We start from the raw sequence: 12,015 nt of genomic DNA on the forward strand, positions 1-12,015 counted from the left end.
TATGTAACCTAGCTCTGATACCAACTTGTCACGACCCGGATCTCTCACCCTCGGGAGTCGTGATGGCGTCTACTAATGTGAGCTAGGCAAGCCAATGCTTAACTGCTTACTTCATTAACAATTACTTCTTTTAACAATTATCAGTGATAACATGAAGCAACAGAATTAAATAATTATGCGGAAGACTTAAATTAAAGAAGACGAAACAATAATGCGAGAATCCACATATGCCTCTACCCAAGAACTGGTGTCACATTACTCACGAACTTCTAAGAGTACTAAATACAACCGTTTGAAAGAAAATATAAAATGTTTGTCTCGAATACATGAGATAACAGACTGAAATAAAAGATAGAGGAGACGTCGGGCCTGCGGACGCCTGCAAGGCTACCTCGGTGTCTCACTGGACTAAAGGCTGGCTCCCGCGCTACTGCTGCTGTCCCAAGACCTGGATCTGTGCAAAAGAGCACAGAGTGTAGCATCAGCACAACCGACCCCATGTGCTGGTAAGTGTCTAGCCTAACCCCGGCGAGGTAGTGACGAGGCTAGGACTAGACTCCAGATAAACCGGTGCAGTTATACAATATATGGCGGAAAAGTAAACAAGTAATAAGCAGTTAAAGCTGGGGAAGGGAAACATGCTTCAGGGATAGCAGTTAAAAGAAAATAACAGGGAATAATAAGGAAGCTAGCAATATAACTTCTATCACAAATGAAGAAAATAAAGGCAACTTTCACTTTCAGTTTCATCTTGTTGCAGGCGTGCAACGCGATCCCATTTCTCATATCTCGTGGTAGGCGTATCACCCGCTCCCATTTTATTATTTCTCTTGGTAGGCGTACCACCCGCTCCCATTTCATTATATCTTATGGTAGGTGTACTACCCACTCCCATTTCATAATATCTTGTGGTAGGCGTACCACCCGCTCCCATTTTATAATATCTTGTGGTAGGCATACCACCCGCTCCCATTTCATAATATCTTGTGGTAGGCGTACCACCCGCTCCCACTTCATAATATCTCATAATTGGCGTACCACCCGCTCCCATTTTATTATTTCTCGTGGTAGGCGTACCACCCGCTCCCATTTCATTATATCTTGTGGTAGGCGTACCACCCGCTCCCATTTCATAATATCTTGTGGTAGGCGTACCACCCGCTCCCATTTCATAAAATCTTGTGGTAGGCGTACCACACGCTCCCATTTTATCACACAATTACAAGAAATCCCGACAAGGGAGAATCATCTATAACCTATCGTAACTTAGCTTGTACTCAACCCAAATAATGACAATGCTCAAACATAAATAAGATCTGCGAGGATAGAACAATTCTTTGCGCAATATAGAAGATCATTAATTAAAGCATCTGAAATGTCATTTAAGGACACAACCACTTTCAATTTAAGACTCACGGTCATGCGCGACACCAACGTATAGATACTCGTCACCATGCCTATACGTCATACTCAACAAGAACCAAGTAGCAAATATGACTCCACTCCTAATCCCTCAAGCTAAGGTTAGACCAAACACTTACCTCGTTGCCTTGAACACCACTCAAGTCTCAATTATAGCTTTACCTCTTGATTCCACCACCAATCCGCTCGAATCTAGTCATAAGTTACTTAATTACATCAATAAATGCTAAATGAATCAACCCCAATGCATGAAAATAAGTTTTACAAGGTTTTACCCAAAAAGGTCAAAAATGCCCCCGGGCCCACGTGGTCAAAACTCAAGGTTCGGACCAAAATCCGGTTACCCATTCCCCCACAAATCCAAATATATGGTTTGTTTTGAAATCGGACCTCAAATTTAGGTCCAAATCAGCAATTTTAGAAAACCTAGGTTCTACCCAAAACACCCAATTTTCCCATGAAAATCTTTGATTTGAAGTTGAAATCATGTTAAAAGATGTAATGAAGAGAAGAAAATGAGTTAGAAATCACTTACCAATCGTTTTGGAGAAGAAAAGTTGTTTAGAAAATCGCCTCTTACGTTTTGGGGTTTTGAAAAGTGTAAAAATAACTGAAATTCACTTGAATTTATACCCCTATGAAACTCCTTGTGCGGACCGCACAAAAAGGACCGCGGCCGCACAGGCCTCCCTGAAGACCTGCAGATCATAGCCCCGTGTAGACCGCACAAAGCCGACTGTGGCTGCACAGCATCCACCGCGGACCGCTCAAAGGCGACCGCGGCCACACGCGATTTCTCATGGACCGCGCAAGAGGGTTCAGAGACTTGCAATATTTCCTGAACCTGCAACATCTGATCTTTTTAAGCCTTAGGCATCCCGGAACCAACTCGAAACTCACCCGAGCCCTCGAAACTCTAACCCAAGTATACACACAACCTCAAAAACATTCTACGAACATATTCGTGTAATCAAATTGCCAAAATAACATCATGAACATCAAATTAAACCTCAAGATCAATGAAATTTTCAAAAACTCCATCAAGTTCAAATTTAGGAATTCAAGTCCGAAACATGTCAAACGATGTTCGAGTTTAACCAAACTTTACAGAAACCTCTTAAATCACATATAAGACATGTACCGGGCGCCGGAACCAAAATACGGGCCCGATACCAACACGTTCTAATCAATTTTCATTTCAATTTTCCTTAACAATTTCAGAAAATAATTTTACTCAAAAAATTCATTTCTCGGGCTTGGGACCTCGGAATCCGATTCCGGGCATACGCCCAAGTCCCATATTTTCCTACAGACCCTCCGAGACCGTCAAATCACGGGTCCGGGTCCGTTTACCCAAAATATTGACCGAAGTTAAATTTTATTCATTTTAATATCAAAACTTAGCATTTTTCACATAATTTCATATTTAAGCTTTCCGACTACGTGCCCGGACTGTGCACGCAAATCGAAGCAACTCTAAATGAGGTTTTCAAGGCCTCGGAAGCACATAGTGGGTAAGAAAACAGGTGATGGCCCTTTGGGTCGTCACAGTTTCACTACACATGTACTACCTGGATTAGATCTAAGCAACTCATCCCTATAATCTAAAATCCTGCCATACTCCAGTTTATGATCACCCATTATCTCATTCAATACAATATTTTTTGCCCTCCTACAAACTGTCCTCCCAACATATAATCCCAATTTCTTTCTAATCAACTCTTGAAACTTGAATATTCTAATGTTAGGTTGTTCTTTTATCCTCTCATTGAACCTTTTAGCCAAGAGCTTTGAATTTCATAGCTTGTTTCTGTTAGTAGGGTTATATTTGTGAACTGGATTGTAGTTCTTGACTACAAAATCATTAGTTCTAGAATCATAACTAGCAACTAGAAGCCAAGGACAGGATGCCTTCTTGCACTTAACCCTCACCCTTGTAGGTTCATTTACATACTTTTCTATAGAAACCTTTTGTTGAACAGCATATTTAGTTACAGCTTCTCTGAAATCTCTCACACTTGCAAATGCAAGTCCAGTTTCCCAAACTATTTTCTTGCAAGTCTTGTCAAATATTACTCTTCTTTGAGTCTTTCTTCTTCTAGCTTTAACTTTCTGTTGAACCTCCCCTTCACCTTCATCATCAACATCATCTGGATCTGTCTCAAAACTAGCAGCTTCATCTGAGAGGTAATAAGGCTCATCACCACCTATCTTACCTTCTAAACTATTCTTCTTCCTAGATTCATATTCATCATACCCCACATCTGGCCCTCTCTTACCTAGTTTAACATGTTTTTGTTCAGGAGCACTTTCTTTCCTCTTCCTCCTCTCTACAGTCCTTCTTTCTGCCCTAAATGCCTTGTATTCCTCATGTGTATCACTGCCATAATCAGCTTCTCCTTCTTCAAACAACTCCTCATGGTCTGAATCTGAGTTGTTATTAGTGCTGCTACTAGATTCAGATGAGGAGTTTGAACTATCATCAGTAGTAACATCTGTGGGCACACTATTATTGGCACTATTTTCAGCAGTATTGGATGCTTTTTTAGAAGTTCCCAAACCCTCACAGCCCCCAAAATCTTGACCAGATTCCTTCTCAAAAGTAACATTACTATCATCCACAACTTGGCTGACATATTCTAATAGAGGGGGGACCACTACAACTTCTTCAACCAAGTGATCTACATAAACCTCCAAAATATCCCCACTTTTTAACTCTTCACAAATACCCATAAGGTCCCTATCAACCTTAATTACTACCAAACCAGGACAATTAGGTGGTCTAACATAAATAACAACAGAAGAACTATTGTAACCAAACTCTTTTACATAACCTAAAAACTCAAAATATGAGAACATATCAACATTGACATCAACACAATCAGCAATCATCCCACCAACATAATCCTCCACTGAAAAGGAATGTAACTTATCCATGGAGATTTTTCTACCATGGAAAAACCTTAGTGTAACAAGTACAAAAGACATTGAAATACCTGAATATAGTAGAAAATAAACTAATTAAGGATTAATAGTTACTATTACACCCCTACATAAGAAGTCAGAATACATGCAACGAGAAAAAACTGAAAATTGGTTATTATTACACCTTAAAAATTGTATTTCTGTTCCTCGATTTTACATTGAAAACATTACAGTGAAGAAATTTGAAGCAAGTTCAAAACCCTAGATACAGATGATATTAAACAAACTAAAACAGAGATAACATTTAGGGTTGATGATAGAAAAGGCTAGGGTTGATGTGCTTACCTCCAAACTAAAACAAAGATAACATTTGCACTTGATTCTTCAGAGACCTTCAACTTCGAACGGGTCTTCAACCAAATCGTCAAATGAAACAATTAAGAACAAACGGAAAGCACCAACAACAACGAAATTGAAGGATTTTGCAACAGGTCTCTTCGATTTTGGTCAGGCAAATTGATTTTGGAGAGGCTAATCGAATCTTTGAGGGTGGGGTGATAGGGTTCTTCAATTTGAGAATTTTTCACTGAGGGGGTTAATGGGTTAATGAGTGACTGTGTAATATGTTATGTTTATGTTTATTTACGGAAGTATTTAATTACGTGGCTTCATAATAAAAGCGCGTGTTTTCTACTGAAGTTATTATAGTTGGGTCAGGCCTTAGGAGGGAGTAAATAAATACAGTTCTTTAAACAATAGTGGGGTGTTAGGACACCCGTAAAGTTTAGGTGTGTAAATGACTTTCCAGGACAAGTTGAATGGGGTCTTTATGCATTTTCTCAACAAAAAAAAAGAATAGTTGGGATACAGTTTTTGGGTCAGTTTAACCATACTGTTTGGGCCTACATAGTGTGCATGTATTACTACTGCCAAGTAAATGAAGTAAAAATTGCAGAGAAAACTACCTTATATGGCCATCAAAAAAAATTATTAGCCAAAGTTTTGCACATAACCCAAAATGTCTAGTCGGATAAAATTAATATCAAATTATAGCCCATCGGATAAAATCAACACACAAAGACAAAGAAAATTGTGGTACAACTTTTTTATGTTCCCTAGATATTATTCCTTCCCAATACCAAATTGTTTTCTCTTTCTTACAAATCACATTTGACTGTTTATTCTTTCTATATTTTTTTCATTTTGTTTCTTCAATTCTTTTAATTCTAACACCTTTTTTTCCCTCTATTACTTTTACTTTTTTTAATACTATTTAATATTGAATTTAATGATGGCCGAAGTGTACTATTTTCAAGGTATATATATATATATATATATTAATTTTCTGAAGTTATCGGACTGACCCCGTCCCTTCAACGTTGGCCTGCCTCTGGTGTGTAGTAGGATCAACGTCATCATCAATGTTGAGTTTATAAGTACTTTGTTGCGGTGGCATCTAGTAGACAGGGATGGGAGAGCAAGAATGACACTTTGTATATATAATGTATCCTATATTTTGACAGTGTATATTGAGCCTATCTCGAGTGTACTTGTGTATCTAAAGTATATATTTAGTGTATCCCAGGTGTATTTTGTATCATAAATGTATAATTTATCTTAACAATATATCAAAATTGTATACACATGTGTATTGTCTAATATGTAAATATAGTGTATATAAATATATACACATTTTGTATGTGTAATGTGTGCACACCGTTTATTTAGAGTGTATTATGTATTTGAAATGTATTCCCAATGTATCATTAATGTATTCCGAGTGCTTTTTTATATTCAAAGTGTATAGTGACAGTCTATTTTGTATAGTTATATCTATTTTGTATATTTTTTGTATAGTGACAATCTTTTTTGTATATATATTTGTATAGTGACATCTATTTTGTATATTTTTTGTATAGTGACAACCTGTTTTGTATATATTTTGTATAGTGATAGTCTATTTAGTATATTTTTTGTATAATGAAAGTCTATTTTGTATATTTGTGTATAGTGACAATCTATTTTGTATATATTTTATATAGTGACAGTCTATTTAGTATATTTTTTGTATAATGAAAGTCTATTTTGTATATTTGTGTATAGTGACAATCTATTTTGTATATATTTTATATAGTGACAGTCTATTTAGTATATTTTTTGTATAATGAAAGTCTATTTGTATATATTTTGTATAGTAAAGACTATCCATGAGATAAAAAATTAAAGAGAATTGGACCTAAAGTTAGACTTTGCATTAGTTTCCGCCATCTTTCTTTCTCCCGCAAAATGCAATAAATCAAAAACCTTCAGTTTCATTACCGCTGCTCCACAACAACACAAAGAAACCTCTCAATTTTCTACACTAGAAGACACTTCACCGTCGTCGGAGCCAAAGTCGCCGGAACGAGGTCTCCGTCAGCATCGAAGATTGGAAACTTACTCGTCGTCGCTTCAATTACAAAAGCTTTGACAGCACCAGGAGGAACATGTAACCTAGAAAAATACAACGATTCAATTCCCCTATTAGAAACCCTAGTCCTCCAAATCCTCCAGGCTTTAGATATGTATAATACGACGGCGTTGAAGATCTCAAATTCCTGCTTCTTATCTTATATTTCATTTTTCTATTTTGGAACTTGAGTTGGAATTGGAGAAGAGCGGTTTTTGGATGAAGGACGGAAGTGTGTAAAGATGGGGTTTGAAATATAAGGAAGGACTGTGTTTCGGTGATAGTTGGGTCGGTGGCTAGCCTTTTAATTAGTTTTGGGCTATAAAATGCATACTGCAATTTTGTGGCTAGCGGCTGATATTAGTTTCCAACGGCTGACCATAAATGAAGTTTGCTCTAAATTGCATGGGGCGCCTTATTTGGTCGCCCCTTTTTAACTTATACCCGTTTTAGTTTTTCGTTTGCATCTGTACCCATTTTTTTGTTAAAAGCATTTTAAAAAGATGATTTTTCCCTTCAGGGCTATTTGACAAAACTGTAGACTGCAGGACAAAACATCAGCATGTTTTGGTATGAAGTTTTAGCAAATGAACTAAATAACTTCAACATGCATTAGAAAAACTCATTAGAAAATTACATACTGCAAGACAAAAACTTAAGCATGTTTAGTCTGAAGTGTTAGCAAATGAACTAAAAAAATTCAGCTTGTTTAGACTTAAGTTTCGGAAAAATTCATGACAAAATTGTAGACTGCAGGACAAAACTTCAGCATGGTTTCGTGTGAAGTTTTAGCAAATGAACTAAATAACTTAAGCATGTTTAGTCTGAAGTTCTAGCAAATGAATTAAAAAACTTAAGCATGTGTAGTCTGAAGTTTTAGCAAATGAACTAAATAACTTAAGCATGTTTAGTCTGAAGTTATGTCAAATGAACTAAATAACTTGAGCATGTTTAGTCTGAAGTTTTAGCGAATGAACTAAATAACTTCAGCATGCATTAGCAAAAACTCATTACAAAATTACATACTGCAAGACAAAAATTTAAGCATGTTTAGTATGAAATTTTAACAGATGAACTAAAAAGCTTAAGCATGTTTAGTCTGAAGTTTTCTTAAATGAACTAAATAACTTCAGCATGTTTAAACTGAAGTTTTAGCAAATGAACTAAATAACTTCAGCATGTTTAAACTGAAGTTTCGGATAAAACTCATGACAAAACTGTAGACTGCAAGATAAATAACTTCAGCATGAAGTTTTAGCTTCAATGTGAAACAACTTCATGCAAGTGTGATTCTGAAGATGAATCTGGACAAATTTCTGGGTTTTTGATAAAACTGCTGAGAGGAGAGGAGGAGATCTTTTTTCACGAATGAGGTTGCAGATCATGCGATTAACTTTTTGTCAGGTGTGTAATTGTCATATTATTACTGATTTTTTGTCAACTGGCTACCAAATCAATAATTTTTAAAAATAGGGTACATGTTAAAAGGAGGTACAAATATAGGGTACGACTGCAAATGCCCGATAAATGAAATAGATCAATGTCGATCCAGTTCAAACCCTCAATCTCCTTTCCAGGAAAAATATGATACAGTATTGATCTATAAATCCAAATATATTATTCCAACCCCGCTCTCTTAAGAGAGAGAAAAGAATTAAGGCAATCGTATTTTTATAATTAAAATGTGCAAATCAACGGTAAGAGTAGGGGTATTCATGGTTCGATTTGGGTCGGTTATTCCCTAAAAAGAAACCAAACCAAATAAGTCGGTTTTTCAAATATTGGAACCAAACCAAACCAATTGAGTCGATTTTTTATAGATTCGATTAATGTCGGTTTTTATCGATTTTTCGGTTTTTTCGGTTATTTATTAATTTTTTTCTTATATATGAGACATACACTACCAAACGCATATTCCGGAGACTATATTTCCAACGTAACACTATCAAATCAATTACTCTTTGAGAAATCTATCATTTTCAAGATATATTGATGATAATTGAATCAAAATGATGATGAAGAATTTAAGTGCTCAATTAAAAATCGATTATTTTTAACATGAGATACATTCTTGTACTTAGTAAAAGAAAACTACCAATCAAACTAGAATGTAAAGGCATAAAATTAGATTATTATTATAGAAAAGAACTAGACTAAAAATACAAATGACTAATATGTACCATAGAATTTTAGAAACTTTATATAAAAATATACATATATATGGGTGTAATAATAAATTTAAATAGCTATTTTTATAGTCGGTTTGGTTCGGTTTTTTCGGTTATTTCTTTATTAAAACCAAAACCAAACCAAATTTGATTGGTTTTTAAAATTCAAAACCAAAACCAAACCAAACCTAAAAAGTATCGTTTTTTTTTTGGAATTTTTACATTCCTATGCCACATAGGAAACCTTATTACCCTCAATGTTTAAGGTTTGACTTAATTACACTTAGTATACCAAATTATCAATTCTATACCATAATTAATTAAGGGTATAATTAATTGTACGTTTTTTAGTCCTTAATTAAAGGAACCTGTATATCCCAGTATCCCCACTCATCTCACGTTTCTCTCTCCTAACCCCTCAGCCCCACCCACGTTTTACCCATACCCACGTTCTTTTTACCATTTTCCATCTTCTGAAATCAAATTCTCCCTCTAAATTCACAGAAAATTGAAGAAACCCTTCAACAAAATTGGTTCCCCATTTTACTCCTGTTGAAGTTCATCAATGAAGAACAACAAAGTTTCGAAACAAAGTCCTAAAAAATCAGCAGTAGTTGATATACCCTCATTTGATTTGGGTGTTTTATCACCAAAATCACCCAAAAAGCAAGGCAAATCTCCACATGTTGCAGAGACTACTCATAGTTCCTCTCCCCGACAAATCAGAGACGAGATGAGAACCAAACAAAAAAATGATGTAGATGTTGGAGAAACTTCTACACCAGGCAAACAAGTCAAACGAAAAGGAAAAGAGATTTTGGTAGATGACGACTTTGTAGAAGGGGTGTGGATGTTGATTTTTAAAGTTAAAATGGATTTTCGACATAATTGCGTTTTTTGTAGAAGTTTTAGTTGTTTTTTATTTGTGAAAACAGAAAACAAAGCATCTACAATCAGAATACAAATAATCTACAATTTATCTACAAAATATCTACAAACTGGGTACATTGAATTTTAATATCTCAATTCCCATTCAATTGTAGCTTAATTGGTATTTTCGACATAATTGCGTTTTTTGCAGAAGATTTTGTAGAAGTTTTAGTCGTTTTGGATTTGTGAAAACAGAAACAATGTGTCTACAATCATAATACAAATAATCTATAATTTATCTACAAAATATCTACAAACTGGGTACATTGAATTTTAATATCCCAATTCTCATTTCAATTGTAGTATAATTGGGATTTTCGACATAATTGCGTTTTTTGCAGAAGATTTGTAGAAGTTTTAGTCGTTTTGGATTTGTGAAAACAGAAAACAATGCATCTACAATCAGAATACAAATAATCTACAACTTATCTATAAAATATCTACAAACTGGGTACATTGAATTTTAATATCCCAATTCTCATTTCAATTGTAGCATAATTGAGATTTTCGACATAATTGCGTTTTTTGCAGAAGATTTGTAGAAGTTTTAGTTGTTTTTGACTTGTGAAAACAGAAAACAAAGCATCTACAATCAGAATACAAATAATCTATAATTTATCTACAAAATATCTACAAAATGGGTACATTGAATTTTAATATCCCAATTCTCATTCGATTGTAGTTTAATTGGAATTTTCGACATAATTGCGTTTTTTGCAAAAGATTTGTAGAAGTTTTAGTCGTTTTTGATTTGTGAAAACAAAAAATAAAGTATCTACAATCATAATACAAATAATCTACAATTCATCTACAAAATATCTACAAACTGGGTATATTGAATTTTAATATCCCAATTCTCATTCGATTGTAGTTTAATTGGGATTTTCGATTAGACATAATCTTACCGATTCATTATAGCATTCTCAATTATAGATTGAGGGAAATATGTTAGAAAACTCATCAACTACTTTGTCGAGTTTGAAAAATACTACCTAGTGACATCAACTATTAGATTTGTTAACTTATTGTTTTTCATGGAAAAAAAATATAACGATATTTTCAGCTACAAGTTTAAGTGAGACTATAAGCAGAAAGATTAGGAGAAAATAAGAACAATTTTCAAAAGCCGGTCTCATACTCTGTCTCTCTGATTATTCACGTCATTTGATCTCTCAAAGATAAAAAATAATAATTAGAGATATCTAAATAAGGAATTTTAATGCTACAATGATTCCTTATTTAATGAAATATCTGGAAGAATATTTACTTCCACAATTGTAGCGCGCCTAAATAGGAATATCTGGAAGAATATTTAGTTCCAGATTTGTAGCGCGCCTAATTAGGAAGGAATCAATTCCTAATAATTGGTATTTAATGAATGGTATAATATTTGTAGAATAATTGTGAATATGGCGGGTAAATATAAAACTATGCATATTTTTTATAATAAGGTTTCATATATAGTATAGGAAGGAAAAAATCCCCTTTTTTGGGGTCGGTTTGGTTCGGACAGGTTCTTACGAACACCCCTAGTTAGAGTCCTCTATTTTGCGACACACTAATTATTACTTCTATATTTTAAATACAAACAGACCATAGGTGGCGTTTGTTTGAAGTTTTGCACCTTTTTAGTTTGCTAACTTAATTTTGAATTATTAGAGAAACTGTTTGGTTGAGCTAATTCTTGGGAAAAAACGTAAACTTCAAACAAATGCCTCCATGATCCTCCAAACTCAACAAACAGATAGCAGCAGAGCTCTGGAAATAATTTCTTTTCCCAAAATTTTATGTTGATTTTATATATATATATATACATTATTTATAAAAAAAGCGCAAGCAATTTTTTTGAAATCTGATTTTATGGTAAATGTCTAAATGTAGAACCAATCTTCAAGCTTAATAGCAGCTCTAGAAGAGAGACTAGCTTTGTCCACGACCATAACTTGATGAGCAGGGCAGCCCGATGTGCTAAGCTTTCGCTATGCACGGGGTCCTGGGAAGGGCCGGACCACAATAGTATATCGTACGCAACCTTACCCTGCATTTTTGCAAGAGGCTGTTTTCACGGCTCGAAAAGAGGGGACATAGTTTGACGAGCAATTAAATAAAATAAGTCAGCCC

The sequence above is a fragment of the Nicotiana tabacum genome, chromosome 3 (genome assembly GCF_000715075.1).
Source record: "Nicotiana tabacum cultivar K326 chromosome 3, ASM71507v2, whole genome shotgun sequence".
Lineage (NCBI taxonomy): Eukaryota > Viridiplantae > Streptophyta > Magnoliopsida > Solanales > Solanaceae > Nicotiana > Nicotiana tabacum.